At 37.2% G+C, this 21,293-nt stretch overlaps 1 pseudogene; it reads left to right on the top strand.

Moving 5' to 3' along the window:
* Positions 1-5,390: 5,390 nt before the first annotated feature.
* LOC140670366 (uncharacterized) lies at positions 5,391-7,075 on the top strand (annotated as a pseudogene).
* The last annotated feature ends 14,218 nt before the right edge of the window (positions 7,076-21,293 follow it).

The following is a 21,293-nucleotide window of genomic DNA, read 5'->3' on the forward strand; positions in this document are numbered from 1 at the left end:
GAGGGAAATTTCCAAACCTCGACAGAAAATCCTAGCTCCGTCGATTACGAGGAGGGAAGTTACCAAACCTCACTACGTGATTCGACAAAAACCTATAAGGGAAGAAGTCCTTTATTCTTCCCAGATTTTAAATTTACGCAGGTTGGACTACTTACAGAAACAAATAAAATTAAATCAGAAACCTCTCACGTTACCAAAGAAGAACATTTTAAGGGAGCTCAAGAAAATAATTCAAATGAAAGAAAATCTTTAAAAATTAAATACAAAAATAAACCGTCTTCAGAAGTTTCTTCCCTTTTATTAAATCAATCTCAAGAAATTATAAAAAATTCCAAAGCTACGCGCAAATCAAAACATAAAGAAAGTTTACCAATCAAGAGTGAAAAATGTTTAACAATCACCGAAGAAGAAAAGAACGGTCGACTCACCGAAATTATACAATCATTAAGATTGGAACATTTAAACGGAATCGAGAGAGACAGTATAATAAAGTTAATAACGGACAGTCAAGATAGATTCTATATTCCGGGAGAAAAATTAACTGCAACGCACGTGTTACAACATAAAATACCAACCACAGACAATCAACCTATAAATACTCGACAATACCGTTTTCCTCAGACGCATAAGGAAGAAATAAATAAACAGGTAGAGGAACTCGTTGAAGGAGGAATCGTAAAACATTCACAGTCTCCATACAATACTCCCATATGGATAGTACTAAAAAAGGAGGATTCAAAAGGAAATAAGCGATGGAGGATGGTTCTAGACTTCCGCGCCTTAAATGATAAAACCATTGGGGACGCATATCCGTTACCAAATATTGTCGATATATTAGATCAATTAGAAGGAGCGCGATATTTTTCGATATGCGATTTAGCATCCGGATTTCACCAGATTAAAATGGATCCTGAAGACTGTCATAAAACAGCTTTTACAACCCCTTATGGACACTATGAGTTCGACCGGATGCCTTTCGGTCTAAAAAACGCACCTGCTACTTTCCAACGCCTAATGGACTTAGTATTAACTGGGTTACAAGGACAAGAATTATTCGTCTACATGGACGATATTGTTATTTACGCTACTTCTTTAGAAGAACGAAATGAAAGAAAATATAACGCTTTAATAGAACGACTCCGTAAGGCTAATCTAAAATTGCAACCAGATAAATGCGAATTTTTGAAAACAGAAGTAACGTATCTAGGACACGTAATTAGCAGGGACGAAGTAAAACCAGATCCGAAAAAATTAGAAGCAGTACAACAATTTCCAAGACCCAAGACGCCTAAAAACATTAAACAATTCTTAGGACTTGCAGGATATTATAGACGATTTATACCAAATTTTTCCCAATTTGCCAAACCATTAACAATATTATTGAAAAACGATACCCACTTTGAATGGACACCTGTACAAGAAGAATGTTTTCAATTTTTAAAACAAAAATTATGTGAGGAACCGGTATTACAGTATCCAGACTTTTTTAAACCGTTTATTTTAACGGACGCCTCTGGAATAGCTGTGGGCGGCATATTATCGCAGGGAGAAATAAATAAATTCCAAATTATTAAATTCCAATCGCTAGTACTCAATTAATAGCAAGTAATGAAAGTAGAACGACCAAACTAGTCAATAATATCTTTATTTAATATTAAAACGACGTTTCGATCATTTGGTTGTGGTCCTTTTCAAGTTTAACTACAATGAATAACAAATAAATTATAAATTGAACCAAGATGGTAAACGCAGTAAATCAATCAAAAAAAAAAACTAAATAAATTTAGTACATACATTCGAGTGAACAAAGATGTATATCAATGTGTTGTACAGGTATCAGTTAGTTAAACATATTGATTTGACGAACCAACAAGTGACGGAACACGTCTTGTCAAAACTAATGTCGAAACTAAACTGTCGATTTTTAAAAAACATTTTAGACGACCTTTATAATCTTGTCATAAATATTATGTAGATTTTCTGTGTCTTTTTGTAAGTTTATTGTGTTGTTGTTAAATTTCTTGATGAAAAACATTTCTGCTATTTCTCTCTTTTTTATAAATTTCTCATTATGTAAAATCTCTGGGCTATACCACTTAAGTCATGTCCGAGTTCCGATCTATCCTTACTAATTACGGATTGACACGAAGGATACAATTTGATATTTTTACAATGTTCGTTAAGCCTTGTGCGCAAATGTCTTTTTGTTTGGCCTATGTAAAACGCATCACAATCACTACAACGAATTTTATATATGACATTAGTTCTATTATCAATATTTAACATATCTTGTCACGTCTGATCAATGTGTTAAGCTTATTCGTTACTATCGACGCTACATTCAAATCCGTGTCTTGTATTGATCGGCGCAAACATGAACTAAAATCTTTAACAAAAGGTAGCAACATAAAAAAGTTTTTTGGTTGTAATTTATTGATAGATTCATCAGTGTTAGTGGTTTTGCGATTCTTCAAAACATATATTCTTTTTTGTATGTGTCGCTCAACAAATTTTTCAGGGAAACAATTATTACGTAATGTTTTATGAACTATATTTATATTCTCTTTGTGGAATCTGACATCTGAGAGTAGTAAGGCATGATCAACGAGATTGTATATAGTATTTATTTTGTACTTTGTTGGGTGGTTAGAGTGAAAGTTAATGTATCTTCTCGACCATGTAAGCTTCCTAAACCAATTGGTTATAAGTGTGTTGTCGACACGCATAATCGTTGTATTTAAAAAATTAATGGAATTGTTATGTTCTATTTCAACGGTAAACTTCAATCGAAGGTGAAAATTATTAAAGGTCTTTATTATTTCGTCTAAGCCTATGCGCGGAACTACTGCGAAGATATCGTCAACATATCGATAATAGGTGATGACGTTAAAACTTAAAGAATGTAAACAATATGACTCTAGGTCATCCATGACTATGTCGGCCAAAATCGGGGATAATGGAGAACCCATTGGACTTCCAAAAATCTGTTTATAAAAAAGGCCATTAAAACTAAAACTGGTCGAGTCTAAAATCAGTTCAATTATATGTAAGGAAATAAATAAAGATCGTCCCATAGCATATGCCTCACGAACTTTAACAGACAATAAATTAAAATACGACACTTACGAGAAGGAAGCATTAGCTATCGTTTACTGCGTTAAACATTTTCGACCTTATTTATACGGAAGGAGATTCACTCTAGTTACAGATCATAAACCATTAATGTGGTTTAAGAACGCGCAAGATGCAAATATGCGAATACTGCGCTGGAGATTAAAATTATCAGAATACGACTACGATGTCGTATATAAAGCTGGGAAAACTAACGTAAACGCAGATGCATTATCACGAAATCCTGTAGATTTTCAAGGAACAGATTGTAAAATTATGAAAAATAAAATTTTAAACCCAGATAACCCAAGAGACGCAGAAATAATTTCCAGAATGTTAGATGAATCAGATAACGAAGAAGAAGAAGATGACGATTTTACTTTACGCTTCTCAGACAACGAAACAGACGATGAGATAGATAAAATAGAATATGAAATAAACGAAACAGACCAAACAATCGATACAGATACATTACCCTGCACACTCGAAAAATTAAATAAAATTCCCGAATCACAGATTACTCAAAATAAAATACAAACAAGAAGTCAAACAGCAAGATTAGATTTTAAACAAAACGAAATGATTAAAGAATTTCCTAATAACAACACAGAAGAACCCGAAGAAAGAAATGACCCGCCGGATAAAGACAACGATACCGAAGAAGAAGACGAAGAAGAAATTATCAACCAAAATCTAAAATCACGGAAAATAAAACCTCACCTTCAAAAATTACGCGGACTTAATGTCACAGAATCCCGCGAACTATTATTCTTACGAAAAGACAACGTAACATATTTCGTCGACACTAACAGGAACCCTTTGGATTCTGGTTCACAAAAACTCTTCGAGAGAAACGAGTTACCAAACCTAAGGTCCCTTACCTTAAACGAACCTAAGGTCATAAAACATAAAAGTTTTTACCACATAGCCTTACCCGTTAGCGAAACGCAACAGGAAGGACCAACGCTAACTCTAAACCGAATTGTTGCCACTATAACTAATTTGCGCGATATAAGTGAAGAATTAAATTTAGGAATAATTAGTATTGCAAAGACTGAAATGATCAATAATGTACCGTGGAGTAATATTAAATCATCACTTCAGTTAACATTCTTTGATGCACCGACTAAAATAATTATTTGCAACGGATTAATTAAATATCCTCCTAAAGACTTACGACCTATTATTATCGGAGAAATGCACTGCCTACCTACGGGAGGATATCGCAGTGTCACAAAAACATATAACAGAATCAAGCATAACTATTATTGGGAAAATTTAAAACTAGACGTTCAACAATACATTCAACAATGTTTACAATGCCAATTAAAAAAACTTGTTCGAGTTAAAACTAAACAACCAATGATAATCACCGACACGCCAGGATCTTTCTTCGATAAAGTTGCGATGGATATTGTAGGACCACTACCGAAAACCGAAAGAGACAACGAATATATTTTAACGTTACAAGACCAATTAACAAAATTTTGCATGGGAGTACCGTTACCAAATCAAACTTCCGAAACCATTGCAGAAGTTTTTGTGGATAGATTTATCTGCATACTCGGAGCACCGAAGGCAGTATTAACAGACCAAAGACGGAACTTTATTAGTGATTTAATGAAGAAGGTTGCCAAATTATTCAGAATTCGCAAATTTCGCACAACTGCCTTTCATCCTCAATCAAACGGGTCACTAGAACGATCACACCACGCATTAGGAGAATATCTGAAACAATATGCAAATGAACAAAAAGAATGGGATAGATGGATCAGTCTCGCGATGTTTAATTATAATACTAGCGTACACGAGGCAACTAAACACACTCCGTACGAACTAGTTTTCGGTAAAATAGCGAGAATTCCATCAAACGAACCTCTCGCATCAGAAGATAAATTAGCAAGCTACGACGAATACTTAATAAATCTAACCATACAGTTACATACGATTCAAAGAAACGCGCGCGATAATGTCATACAGGCAAAAATTAAATCAAAAACCCATTATGATAAGAAAATCAACCCACAAAAATTTAAACCGGGAGACCAGGTATTTTTGTTAAAAGGTCCGAAACCAGGTAAATTCGGAGATCAATATACTGGACCTCACGAAGTTTTAGAAATCTTAAAATAAAAACAACGTGAAAGTTAGAATAAAGAAAAATAGTCAAATTGTACATCCGAATCGGTTGCGAATATCACATATCAGACCAAATGTTAATTAATTATATGCACTTTCAGATGGATTCCAGAATTAGGAAAATTGTCGCAATAATAACAATGTTAATGATTAAATTTTATCAAACACACGGAATAATAGGCTACGATTGTGGATCTCCTGCAACAAATTTAACTACTTTATCGCTATTAACTATCGGCGAATGTGACATTCCAGTACAAAAAGTTAATCAAGATCAAATATACTTTCAGTTACTACAAATCAACGAATTCGAATCTGTACAAGTAATACAATGCAAAATCGAAATCGACCGGATAATCAGGAAATGCGGAATGTTCTCTCATAGTATGGATGTGTATAACGGAAAATATTCATACGTGGAAGAAATACCTCGCGAAGCATACAAACAAATACATAATCAAGGCAGTTATCAATTAGGAAGTACATACATATCCGGTTTAAAATCTAACCAGACAACCACGCGACCAATAACGCTCGCTGGCAGCGTCGACAATAGCGGAGCATGTGTCGGAGGAGCATACTCCGATCCTTAGGGAACATGGGCAGATGTAATCGTACTAGCAAGTGTAAGAATTACATTGCAAGATTATACCGCCGACGTACGAATAAATACCAACCGAGTGCAACTCAGATCTGGCGTCATGTGTGAATTTGGCGCTACATATTGCACTAACATAGAAGGAGGAGATACATACTGGGACCCTGTACCAACCGATATTTGCAAATTTTCCAACTACAGATTACTATTCGAAGGATATGCACACAAAGTTATCGACAACAATAGAGATCACCCTCAAACAATTTATTCATTAGTCACACAAGAAGCCATTTTCGCGCTAATTAGTAAAGGAAAACAAGACATTTGTGGATATTCACTCGTCCGAACTGAACATCCAAAATTACTGATTTTCGAAAACAGTACGCGGAAGCGAAATTTTCAAGAAATATTCTCGCACTTCAAATCTTGATATGTTCATCTACATAAACTTGAAATTCGTGTATGTAGAAAAACACATCCGCACTCAAATAAACGAACTATATAGAAATGTATTACAGCATCAATGCAAATTAGAACGAAAAATGTTACGAAACGCACTAGCCATAGCTAGCCAAGCACCGGATATTTTTGCATATCATTTAATGAATGGACCTGGATACATGGCTTTCCGAGCAGGAGAAGTAATTCACATAATAAAATGTGTGCCAGTCGATGTAAAACTCGCGCGAACAAAGGAATGTTACGACCAATTACCAGTAATCAGAGGAAATCAAACACACTTTTTAACGCCTCAAACTCACATACTATTACGACAAGGAACACAAACCGCCTGCAACCCGTTCGCACCTGCCATATACCTTTTGGGAGATTCATGGTACAAATTTTTACCAAATCCAGTGGACACCCTACCACCGACCATTATGAAACCATTAACCAAACCTACCTGGAAGTACATAAGCCCAGGCCCACTTGCAACCAGCGACATATATTCTGAAAACGAACTGAAAAAACTAAGAAATCACATAATGTTCCCCGCTGAGCGGCCCGCACTTCTAAATACGATAGCAAGGGGAGTAATGGGAATGTCCAGTTCACTACAAAAAGGGTCAATCTTCAACCTTCTAGATGAAGCTTCAGTGGAAAAAATAGCCGCCTCTGCTTGGAAAAAATTTTGGAACAAATTTCTGATTTTCGGAAATTTAGCGCTGGAATAATCGAAATATATTTAACCGCAAGAGTTTCTAAATTAATCCTAGACACACTCGTACACCGATACGCACTACATACCGTATATGGATGGTCACTGTATTTATTTGGAGCAGTTTGGGATTCTCTCATTCATCTTTTATTGCATCTAGGACGACAAAAACGTTCCGAAAAGATACCGCCGAATGCACCGCACGAAGATAATAAAACCATAACAAAACCAACTACGCAAGGAAACTATAATCCAAACACTTCAGAAAGAAACGCGATATATCCTCTGCTACATACACGAGAAAACGCGAATTATACATTAGAACTAAAAGAATAAAAATAGATATACCTCATAATCACCCATAGGAACAATAATAATAATAATAATAATAATAATAATAATAACAGCAATTAGAAAAAAAGGGGGAAATAAATGACAAAAATAATAAAATTGATCAAACAATACACGCAGAACGGTTCCTTTTTCTACCCTCCTTCCCTCCCTAGATATAAAAAAACCTCACCTTTCTAATCCACACTAAACAATTTTAGAAATGGAAATCAAAGGCATCAACACTCATGATTTAACCCGTGGACGCCTGGAAATACGAACTATCCAGGTGGAATCCCCACATCTCATATGGCTACACCTAAAAAACAGCGAGAAGGACCTAGCAGAACTTCTGGAAGAATTAAACTTCCGGATGGATCGACAACATACCTACCTCCACATATGGCCCGAACACCTGAAAGAAAACGAACCAGTTGCCGTAAAGATAAAGGACCTATGGCAACGCGATCTCATTATTAAAATAAATAGGACAACGAGCATGGTAAAAATTGATCTAAAGGATTGGGGAGCGACCATCTGGAAGACGGATGTCATAAGTGTTTCTCCTAGAAGACCGATTTCGAGAGCTCTCGTGGCAAGCCATCAGGTGCGGCCTAGCATATACGGCCCCCTCTGGGAAAACCACCAAATGGCCACAAAAGACGACCGCGCTATGCAAGATCCTAGCAGAAAAACAGGAGGGGTGGATGAAAATAGTTCACCCCCTTGGCGACGGGGCCGCCATGATCAAGTTGATTATATATAACCAATATAACGACGGCGCTTGCAATTTACGAGACTCATTAATTCAACTAGGCATGCTCAACTTAGCGACTGCGCTAAAACATCCGTATCGCCTACCGTTTAAAAAAAAAAAAAAAAAAACCTACACTTTCCTTTTTATTACACTAATTAAATTAAGGATAAAAAAAAATACATATATACATATATATAACACTAATAATAATAATATTAAAATCATTATAAAAATATATATATATATCCCTCCTTTTTTTTATATATTTGTTCAATTAACTAACGTAAATACTAAAAGAAAAGAAAATTTTATATATTTTCTACAAACTATATATATATAATATATATACATACACATATATATATATGTACATATACCTTACTATATTCACAATATTACGTAGCAACATTATTCTATAGCATTACATATACATTGCATGATTACGTTAACATATGTATTATATCATTATAAGATAGTTTAATATCCACGTAAAAAAAAAAAAATGCAAAACAATCTTGCTTGATAGTTTAATTCCACAAACAGCATAACAATACTTAACTATTATTCCCTTGCTGAGAGCAATAAAACGTCACCCGGGAAAACAAAGATCTAAACCTTCGACGATGGTCAAGGAAACGTAATATAACACTCCTTTTGGCTTTTCTTTTCTCTTTTTTAAAACGTAAGAGGAAATAGTTCTGCATTTTAACAAAAAAAAAAAAAAAAAAAAAAAAAAAAAAAAAAAAAAAAAAATGTGTAAAAAGAAGACGAAAGAAATAGGAAGAGGTTTTGGAGGTTGCCTTTTTCTTTCCTCTTTTTTTCTTTATAAACAAACAGCGTGCGAAAACATAGACACATAAGCAAACCTAAACGAAATTCGTGGAAGAGAAAAACATATCTCTTCCCTTTTTCTGCAAATGTTGGGTTTCTCCCCAACATTTGTCTAAAGCCGGGGGTGTTACGTCCTGTCGGCTCCACGTTTCTCCTCCCACGAAATGAACAATAATCGTCCAATTGGTCACAAAAAACGGGTCGCGCAATAAAGAAGAACCATTATTATCAAATAATGTTTAGACCTACTAAAAACGATATCTAAACAAATACCGGAAGGGATCAATAACGAAATCCTCTAAACAACGAAACAGACAAACACAGCTGCATAATCTTAAGAAAGAAACAAATAATGCCGCTACGCACTGTCGGCTCCACGTTTTTCCTCGCACGAAAATGAAGCAATAATCGTCCGACTAATCATAAAAGGGATCGCGCGAAAAATATTTTAAAACGATGTCAAAAGAAACGACCGGAAAGGACCGATAGTGAGATCCTCTAAATGAATAAGTCGACAAACACAGCTGCATAATCCTAAGAAAGAAACAAATAATGCCGCTACGCACTGTCGGCTCCACGTCTTTACCTCCTATAAAGATAAAGCAATAATTGCCCGACCAGTCATAAGAGGGCCGCGGAATGAAAAAATGTTTTAAACATTGAAATCGATGTTCAAAGAAATGACCGAAAAGGACCGAAAGCGAGATCCCCTAAATAAATAATGGATAAAAACAGCTGCATAATCCCAGGAGATAACCAAATGAAGAATCTCCAAATTTCCTAAGAGGTCGTACAGAGCCCACCAATCAGCAACAATCAAAAATAAGGAGGAGAAGGATCTCATCGAACGACAGCTTTTTACACGTCAAAATCTCAAAAATACTCCCGCCCAAATTGTTAACACGCCCTCAAGATTTAATATAAAAAGGGAAGACTCGCGCATTACAAACACCAAAAATTTTAAATCAGTCGACAGTACAGCATCAGATTCATTCGGCACAGATTTTTCGGTCGTTCGCTGACTCAAGCAATTCGTCTACACTACGGGAGTTCCGTTTACGTCTTAAAACCTATTAGAGTCAGTGCTCAACAAGACCACCCGTCGAGTAAGACCACAACTGGAGCCACAACTACACCAGCAGCTAAAACGCAACCAATCTGCCCAAATAGTAAGTTTAATTTCCTTCTCTTTTGTTTTTTTTCTCTTTCTTTCATCGTCTCCTTTCCCCTTTATTCAACCTTGTTCTTTATTTAAAGTGCCTAAAATCGCGCCGACCCGCCGATTCTCGCGAGCAAATCGAGACAATAGATCGGACGACACGACCGAGAACGAAACCAACAGTTTAGATTCCCCCTTTTCTTCACCGCAGTATTCGCGCTGTTTCACCCTGTTAAAAACCCTTTTCCCATCTACCCATAGTTACGCTGAAGTAGATTTTCCTTCCCCATCGTATTCCCCCGTACCCCTTTCACTTTCAGTCATCGATATATCCGATGACTCACCGCCGTCGTCTCCTCCAACATTTTCCGATTCCTCGTCCGTAATCCTCTCGGGTAATTCATCGAACCACACGATAGAATTACCCGTCTCCTCTTTGGAATACTCTCCAGCAGACTCTGACACCTCTGCGTTTCCCTCCTTAGAATCAAAACTTGCATCCATATCCGATTCCGCTCTCCTCAGTATTATAGATAGCGTCTTCGAAGAAATCGACATCGCGCCGTAACACACATAACACCGTTCCCAAATCTTTATTATTATTATTTTTTTTTTTCTCTTCATAAACTATTGTAACAAATACCAACCAGGATAGAATCTTTAGAATCGCACTCCTTCCCCCTTTTTTCTGGTTGATGACCTCCGTACTTATGTAACACCCGCGATCCACATACACACTCATGTAAATAATTTTAAGGCGGATTTGATAATATCAATAAAGTTATATGTATAATGGTAGGGGTCAATTAAATAAATGTTAATTTAAAAATTAAATGATCGGTAAACTTATTTAACTCCCTCACTCCCTCCACGCGAAAGATCACACAAGGTCCCGTCCCGCGTAAAAGAGATTCGATTCTCTTACCAAAAAGGGACCACCGAGAGAGCGTTCGCATAACAGAGTAATAACGACACCCGTCGTTTACCTGTTTGCTAACCTGCAGCTTGCTCGACCGAGTCACTCGTCGATAAGACTTTTGACATCGGAACAGTTCCTGTTACGCCCTTCCTCTGACCCATCCTCTCTACGGGCCTGGACGTAACAGTACGTATGAGTTTCAATCTTTACTATACGGTCGTTAAAGATCGGTTCGCTTCCAATGTTCAAAATGTCAATCATTCTTTCAATTATTTCGTACAACAAATCCCAAAGACTTTAAAAATTCACGATTCAACGCGCTGAGCTTCTTTTTAGCGTAACCAGATACCTGATTATTGTCACCAGACACCGCTCGCCTCCTTGCAAAAGTATAGTCCCTCGTAAAGATATTGTCTCTCGCGTGCTCCATTTCATTCAAAACGAGCATACTATTTTTGACGTCGTCATACGTGCAATCGTACGGTAATTTCTTCTCCTCAAAAATCGAGCAATCGACCCTCCTGATCCATAACACGTATCGTTAAATCAGTAATGCTTCGCACGACGATCGGTAGATAAATGATTTGCGCGGGCGTTTCCGATATCTTATATCCCGGTGGTACGCTCGGAGAAAATTCATGTATTGTGTGTACGCGCTTACTATTGCTATATGCACCAGCGGTCACACTGCATTCTATACGAATAATGTTTACGTTAATAATATTTATCGGCATATCTGATTCGTACCATTTCCGCGGCTGCAATACACGATTCGAGAATCCCAACAACGATCCTATGTTGTTGGGCTTATTAAAATTTATTCTGTATATGCATTTAATTTCACTTTTCAACGTATTATGATTAGCGCGAATCACTATTGGATATTTCTCATCATTGTTATTAATAATGTTGTGGGAATCGTATTGTAAAATTGCATGTGTTAGATATTCATTTATACCATGCAATTCGTACGATCCTTCGGGAATCGTAATTTCCTTCTCGTCGTTGTCAAAGTAAAATTTATTATTCGAGGAATTCACGTTCGGTATCGTATGATAAGTTTCAAAATCCGTTAAACCAAGTTCGTAATCATCATCGTTCAAATCTATGGCTGGAAAGTAGCTTACGGCAAGAACGTTACTCTTACCAGTCAACGTAAGTGTCAGTGACATGTTGAATACTGAGTCACGACAGTAGAGTGTTAGGCTTTAAATTTAATCGTTTGAAGAAATTGTAGACACAATTGTCCGCAAATACTCTGATTATAATTTTGATAAGACGCATGATTGCATTCAATTTTTGTTACATTCTGTCCAAAATATTGCACCAATTCCTCGGGCGGTCGAAGATTTCCAAAACTGTCAAAATACACAACATTATCTCCCCTCTTTGCGTATGCTACCCAATGAGTACCAGGACCCTCAACGTCGTCCAAATTGACAATGCAGCTCTCGTTTCGTCGCACGCCGCTTATCAGTAAATTATTGCGCATGAAAACGCCTCTAAAGAAAGGTATGCGCATACGTCTTGCAAGTTGTTCCAATTGTACGTTAGTTGTTACACCTGCAGGCATTTTTAACGTTTTTTTAACGTTTTTTTTTCTTAGCAGTCGTTGAGAACTTCCGTCCACGCTTGTATGGAGCGAGATAAAGTCCACGACCTTCCATAGCACGATATTAGTTGCATTTCTTCGAATTGGCGTTGCGCGGCCTTGTTATCGTTTACAGCCTTTGCGATTCCCGCTGCTCCACCAGCCAAAGAACCGACTACTCCCAACAATGGTAAAATCGGTAAAATACCACCACGCTTCGCTACTGGAAGTATTCGTTTTTTCAACATCTTTTTCTTTTTCGGTGATTTTTTCATCTTCATTCCCATACCAAATTTCGTTTTTGCCTTCATGGCCGTCCAAACAGCCGTAGCAGCCGCTCTTTCACCAAGAGTCGAATCCCTCGCAGTAATACGTTCCCGCGCCTTCACAGCTAGTATACGATCCGCAACGTGTCGTTCGCCGAGGTCGTTGCATCGCGAGTAAGCTATATCGTGGTCGCGACACGCAGCGTCCAATGGATTGATACCTCGATCGCCTCTAGCCAATCGTTCTTTTAAACGAGTTCCCGGTCCGCAAAACTGATATCCAGAAATATGTAATTCGATAGGAAGCGCGTTTATCGCACGATTCAATAGATCGCTACCTCTTATAATTCTCGCTGACATTCTTTAATAAATGGTGCTGGACCGTCGATATGTGTTTGCTGCCACGGTAAATTATAATGTCGCAAACATCTACGATACCGTTGTACTTCAGAATCAGCCTTTATATGTTCGGGAAGTTTGTCCCACAGTCGTTCCACGTAGCGGCTAAATTATCTCAATAAAATAATCTTTGGTATATATTACAACTGTTCAGAGGTAAGCTCGAGAATATGACAGTCGTCGACAGATGAAAAAACATTTTCAATATTGAGCGGTTTTGATTCGATGCACATCTATAAATAGGTCCTTCCATGACTCATTCTCAAAATGCGGTTTGTGCGACAAGCGACGATAATCAAAGTTATAAACTTTGATAATAGATTAATGCTTGAAAAAGAAATACGCAAGCATGGAAACATGTTACCAATTACTATACGCGGTATTATTTGCGGTCCTTCAAATTGTGGTAAGACTAATGTATTGATAAGTCTAATTGAAAGTCCGTACGGTGTTCGCTTTGAGAACCTGTATACTCAAAATCGCTTCAACAACCGAAATATCAATATTTGGAAAATTTATTGACACCAATAGACGAAATTGGTTATTTCACATTCTCTAATAATAGTGAAGTCGTTGCTCCAAGCGAGGCGTTTCCAAATTCCATTTTTATCTTTGATGACGTGGCGTGCGATAAACAAGATATGATAAGAGAGTACTTTGCAATAGGTCGACACTCGAGCGTCGACTGTTTCTATCTTTGTCAAACGTATGCCAAGATATCCAAGCATCTTATACGCGACAATGTGAATCTGTTGATTTTATTTCAACAGAATAGTACAAACCTGAAACATGTGTACAACGATCATGTAAATACTGACATGTCAAACAATGATTTTCACTCATTATGCCAGAAATGCTGGCAGCACAAGTATGGATTCGTAGTTATTGATAAAGACAGCTCGCTGACCAATGAACGATATAGAAAAGGATTTAATGAATTTGCGATACCATAGAGAGGTTAGTCGCTGTCGACACATCAGTCTAACAACATCTACAAAATATCCATCATGATAAACAACAATGATGCTGATGATGAACGTGAAAAGATTGTGAGAGAGATTGCAAAAACGAGCGAATCAATTCGCAAAAAATATCACGCTTTAAAAACTGGTAAAACTGAGGAAGATGTCGCTTTGGAGAGACATTTTAAGCCAATCACTGACCTCTAAAACAAATTGTTGAGAATACCATCGATGTAGAATCTGATGCATCGAAAGTGGAGTCGTTTGGTATACCCAGAGAAGAACAAGAGAGCATAAAGCAGAAACGATCAAACATTTCACTGACTTATGAAAAAATATCAAATGGGGGACGGAAACGATCAAACGATTCATTGATAATTTCTACACCAAATCAATCAAAGCGAATGAAACAATCGACTCCGATAAAAGCTGTACAACAACCTCAATAATCTCGTCTCCTTCCGTCGAAGAAATTTTTGAGACCACACCTGAAGCGGTTGTGACGTCGGTTCAACGTCAATTGCAAACATCCGAGGGTCAGAATATGTTGCGAGAACATCTTGGTCCGCTCGGACAAAGATATATCGGAGCAATTTTGGGCCAAAATGTAAATAAAGAGATGGATTACATATACGGTGTTAAATTTTCCGACGAAGGAATGATGCTCGGCGATAAACATTTCGAAGTGGATAAGAATGATAATATAATCATCAATGGAGTGAAATATGCGGGGACGCCGGGTCTCTACAAATTAATTTTCAAGAGAATTCCCGACGATGCTGTGTATACAGAGAACGATATGCATAAATATAAAAGTATATTACTGGCGACAAACGCACATAGATGTGATAGTAATGTGCGTAATCCAGTATTAGGTAACAAAGGATACAAATATAAATATATAATCGCTTCATTATTTCCTAACAAAAGAAAAATTGGAAAAGATATAAACCTACCACGCACTACGACACTGAGTGAGAATAAAATTGAATACGTGCATTCGAACGATCCCAACGAATTGGTAGATCGTTTGCGGCTGCTGGAAACTTCGCGTCGAGCAGGTAACAATGCTCATAGCAATGAAATCATGTCAATTATCGAAGAGCTTCGCGAGGCGGGTCTTATTATAAATTAAACAACATGTTGACGATACTAGTCATTCTGTCAAAACATTTCGTATTGAAATGTCAATTAATAAATTTGGAGTATCGCTCGATATGTCAAATAATGCATACTATGAATGGAACGGATTACTAAGAACGTATGTGCGAGATAACGCTCTGTGTCTGACTAGCGCCGGCTTTGACGCAAGGTTGCGCAAGATACGACGTGTAGCGCAACCGGAAGATGATAACGATGCTGCTAACAACGATACGTTGAAACGAGTGTTGAACTTTTGAGGAATAGACTGAAAGAAATTGAGGAAACAATTATTGCGCTCGAAACGCACGTACAAACGCTTCAGATAATGATGCATGAAATGCAGAAAATGCTTCAGACACGTGTGCAAACTACATCCGACTCAGGAAAAGATACATAAAGATTTATACATGAACTTTTACATTATTTTGAAATATGCCACGATCAAACATGCAAGAAAAGAAAAACAACTCTGAAAAGCGACAACTCGTGGAGGAATTGGATGCTCCGGCGAGAAGAAATTTTCCGCGTAGACGCGTCATAGTACGCGGATACGATGATCTGTGGCAGGCAGACGTGGTTGAGATGTGTCCTTATGCACGAGTCAACAAAGGTTTCAATTACATACTCACTGTTATCGATGTGCTGAGCAAGTATGCGTGGGCCATACCGCTTAAAAGTAAAAGCGGAAACGAAATGTCTGAAACGATTGCAAAACTAATTCGAGATGGTGGAAGATGTCCGAAAAATTTTCAAACAGACAGAGGAATTTTACAATGCAAATGTGCAAAAACTCATGAAGAAACATAACATTAATCATTATTCAACGTATTCCATCATGAAAGCCTCGATCGTGGAACGATTCAACCGCACTTTAAAGAACAATATGTGGAAATTGTTTACGCTAAATGGTAATTACAAGTGGATCGACGCTTTATTCCAACTCGTTGCAGAATATAACGCGCGAAAACATCGCACTATCAATATGAGACCTATCGATGTCACTCCAACAATCGCTGATAGACTTTTAAATACAGTATACAACAATGTAAAAATTGCTGCTCCAGCGAGATTCAAAGTAGGTGATTCGATACGTGTGAGTAAATTCAAGACCATTTTTGATAAAAGTTACGCACCAAATTGATCGGCCGAAGTGTTTAAAATTATCAAAATATAGAATACTAATCCCGCGACATATATATTAAAAAATTCGCGAGGAAATCCAGTAGCCGGAGGATTCTACGAATACGAACTACAACGCATTGCTAATCCCAACGTGTATCTCGTAGAAAAGGTGATACATAAAAAAGGAGATGAAGTTTTTGTGAAATGGTTGGGACTTGATAAATCGCACAACTCTTGGATACATAAAAATAATTTATTATAAACATAATAAAAATATACATAAATTTACATGAATGAATATATATATATAATTTATATTTACAATAAAAAAATAAATACAATTATTTACAATAAATAAATACAATTATTTACAATGGTATTTTATAATGTCCTCACGGTAACGTATCAGTAGTTGTAGGTACGATATACCGCTTGTCGTCGTACGGACTTAGAACAATTTTTGTTTCGCGAAAGGTGTATACCTCGTGCAATTTTGATCTTATACACGATTGACTACGCGTCATTTCAATCTCTTCGTTCAAACACCGCGTGTAATCGTCAAACGTTATCGTTCTCGCGATAACGTTACTCTTGACGCCTTTTACCTTTTTCGTATCCTTCTTACCATCCACGCGCAACGCATACATTTTTGCTCTAAGCCCGACAAATTCGGTCATTATGGTACCGTTGTTTTCATCCTTCATTAGACTGGTACCTTTTTATTCACGAGCGGTATACCAAACGCATTGTCTATCGCATAGTCGCTCGTATCAAATCTGCTGATATCGCGTTTCATATTCTCGTACACATCGTCGCACTCAATGTGATATATAAGACTATCCGTGTCAGTGTACATGACTTTGCATTTCTCCCAATACATTGGTAACATATAATCGTGGTGAAATTCATACAAACATGTCTTGGATATATCGAGAATACACATACCCACGTAAATTGGTTTGTAGAATTTCACCTTGAGTTTACGTAATTCCACAGCGATTAGATTTTCCGAAAAAACGCTCCTACTATAAAAATTTGGTTTTGAAATTAATGCCTCTACGCCGTACCTTCCGTCCCATTTTGTTAAAAGTTTAACATCTACGCGATTGCGCACATTTTCCATCGTTTTGCCAAACACGGCATTATTCATTAGTTTGTACAAATTTTTTTCAAATTCATTTTTCGCCAGTGTTCTAAATTTTGTGTTGAGTTCTATATAAGTACGGAGCCACAGAGATTGAATGAATTGTAATATACGATGAATTTTTGCAACACGAAGGCCGTGACGGGAATATTGCTGCAGGTTGTGGTAGTGTACCACGTAACGCTTCTTATCGTATAAGGTTGCGAGAAGCTTATCCTCGCGCTTGCCAGGTGGTTTGTCGCGTGTCGGACAAAACGGTAGGTCAGTGTGCGAATCGTGAAGATGTTGCGGATACTCGAGGCCGACTTCGAGGATGTAGCTTGTAGACGAATCGAGCGCGATCGATGATACATCAAAGTTGGAAACATTATCGACCCACTGAAAATCGGCGTAGGGCAATGGTTGACACATTGCCCATCCGTATAAATTATTAACATCGAAATACATCAAGTACGTTGATGGTTTCAATGAGTCATACGACTGCACGTACTTCTTATTAGCACGCGCGTACCTGTTGGAACATTGACTCAGCCCACCGCGTATACCTCGTTCGATAAACATAACCATGTCAATGTCTGTGAGTAATTCAAATATAATTTTCGTATACTTTAACATGGCATCCCACGTGTAACCGGGAAGAGTATAGTAATACGCGGAGTCGAGCCCATAACTCTTGATACAACTCTCTCGGAAATTTTAAAAAATGTCGGTTAATAACAAGACATCAGTTTTGAGGTATAAATCGCTATATTCGCCTAGCGTTCGAATTGAGAATCGCTTTCACACAATTTCAGCGTGCGCGTAATCGCTCTCCGATACTGCGTTACCTGTCAAGGAGCTGTAAAATGATTCTCGCGATGGTAGACATGCATCTTGCAATTTATCTACGCAGTCAATGTACTCGTACGGGAAGACATTTTTTCTTGTCAGTAAATTGAAATCCTCGGTGGATAAATTTTTAAATTCCATTTGTAAAATTTTGAGTTTATCCTTGCTCAGAAAAGATGCCAATTTGTCGAGACTTGTTATGAGAAATTTAAATGAATCTATGAAACGTAATTTAATGTGATTTCCCGGTTTGTCTTTCGTACCCTTAACATGTTTTGTAAATGAAATATATTTTTCTTTTGTTATGTAACAAGTCTAGATAGATTCTTGATCCATGCAAAATGTCCGATATCTTACGCATATTGCACGTAGAGCAAGTTGACGTGCTTGTCTCTCTTTTGCTCCGTAAGGTGAATAGGGACAATGTTTTCGTTTTCAAAACTGTACACGTTGATTGAAATGTCATTATAAATTTCAAATTTTTTAATTTGATTAAGAGTGACTGGAAACTCAATATCTTGGAGATTCAGTACTGTTGTATAATGCGGATACGATGATTGTCGGTCTGTGTTTCTTTCAACTGGATACAGAGCAGCCATACCACTCGCGTAAATCGGATGTACGAAAGAGTTCAAAGTTTCTCGTATTGATTGATTTATTGGCGCGCTTATCGCCCGCCACAAACTCGCCACTAAACACTGTATTCACTTTCACACTGCTGTGTTTTTGTATAACGGCTCGCGCGTGCTCGAGCACAATGTCACTCGCGTCTGCCAAAAATTGACGAGGTTCGATGTGATTATAATTTATAACCGCACCAGTCAAGATACGACCTTCGAACGCCGTATCGATCTCTCGCCAAATCAATCCATTTTCTCGCGAACTGCATCTTGCACCCGCGTGTACGAAACGCCTGCGCAATACATTTTTCAGTCCTTCGAGTCGCGCGATTCGAGCAATCAGCGATTGTCGATTTCCAATCGATAATCGTGGTCGTTTAATTCGACTTTGTTCTTCCAACGACTCGATACATTCGTTACATTGCGCCTCCCACGCAATGTACTCTTCCACTGAATTTACCCGGGTGGATTGCTCCCACACAATTTGCTCCGCCATGTTTTTCAGACCGAACAAGATGCACGACTTGAAAATAATGGAGGTGCACCTCTTTGCAGCGATTTTATATCGCGATTCATAGACGTTTCTATCACGTATGTCGCGATTTGTTATCTAACGATGACGTTATGTCGAAAAAATTTTTTTGCTGTATTTCGAAAATTAGCAACTACACATCGACGCTTGAAAGTTTTGCAGTTTCAAATTACATGCAGCTGTGGATTTGTCATATCTCGTTGGATTGTCACCTATGGGCCACGTCATCTCAAAGCTTTGTCATATTTCGAATATTAGCAGCCGTATATCGGCGCTCGGAAGATCCGCAGCTTCAAAGGAGGGGGTTATTGTTCACAATTTAGCACTACAAATTGTAATGTGGAGGGAGTGATTGTTGATACAGCAAGTTTTTTTCTCCAAGCGCCTATATACAGTTGCTAATTAATAATTACATCTCCAAAGATTTTAGCTGAATGCGCTTAAAATTTTCCATGCATCGAGGTGCGACAACATTTTCTGATGAAATCACACCTGAATATTCTAAATGTACGTGACAAATTATCAAAAAAGTAACTCGCAGCTGCATGTAATTTGAAACTACAAATTATCCATGCGCTAACGAATTTTACTAAAATGTTTAAAGTGTGCGTGACAAATCCGCAGCTGCATGTAATTTGAAACTGCAAAACTTTCAAGTACCGATGTGCAGCTGCTAATTTTCGAAATACAGCAAAAAATCTTTTCGACATAACGTCATCGTTAGATGACAAATCCGCAGCTGCATGTAATTTGAAACTACAAATTATCCATGCGCTAACGAATCTTACTAAAATGTTTAAAGTGTGCGTGACAAATCGCGAAATGACAACTATATGTAATTTGATCCTCCACATTGCAGTGTGTAGTGCTAATTTGTGTTTTAATACTTAAAATAATTTAGTATCGTGTCAATCGTTTGTGGTCTCCGCTAAAGGAAGCAACATGAATTATTACGTCCCGATTATGGACACTCTGCCAACGAAAGAGTAAGTTTTATTTTTTTAAATAATATTTTTATTATTTATATTAGTTTTAAATAATATTTTTAATATATATATATATATATATTAATATTATATTTTTAATAACATTTTTCTAAAATTTTGTAGCATTTCATGCGAGTCTCGTCGCGCGGGTCGTATCTTGGGAAGAAGGTATGCTCTAACCCCGATATCATACAAATACTTGGAGATTGGAATAAGCGTCGGAGCTATGCCATATGTGGAATTACTTGATAACCGAGGCAATCAAATAGTAATGTCTATCGTTACCTGGCACTCATTGATGCAGAAACGTGCCGATATTGAACGACATGTACAATCGACTGAAAGTGAGCTATTATGGATCTGTGATCTATCTATCCAAATGATTACATTAACTGATTCCAAGATTGTTAAATTAACATTGTCTAATAATTCTTTGTATATGCATCCGCAAACATTGGTGCATTTATTTGATTTTGAAGACTGTATCGATCATATGCATTTCTGGCTGTGTCAGAATACATATATTGTTAATGAAAAGTTTAAACAATTTGTTAGCGTTTTGCAACGCAACAATATCACTAATAAAATTATATAAAGAGTTCCGATTAATAAATAAGTAAATAATAAAGAGGCAATAGGAGCGAGGAGATGTGAATATAAAATTGTAAGTTTGTTATATATAGATGATATGTCGCAA

The sequence above is a fragment of the Anoplolepis gracilipes genome, chromosome 10 (genome assembly GCF_047496725.1).
Source record: "Anoplolepis gracilipes chromosome 10, ASM4749672v1, whole genome shotgun sequence".
Taxonomy (NCBI): domain Eukaryota; kingdom Metazoa; phylum Arthropoda; class Insecta; order Hymenoptera; family Formicidae; genus Anoplolepis; species Anoplolepis gracilipes.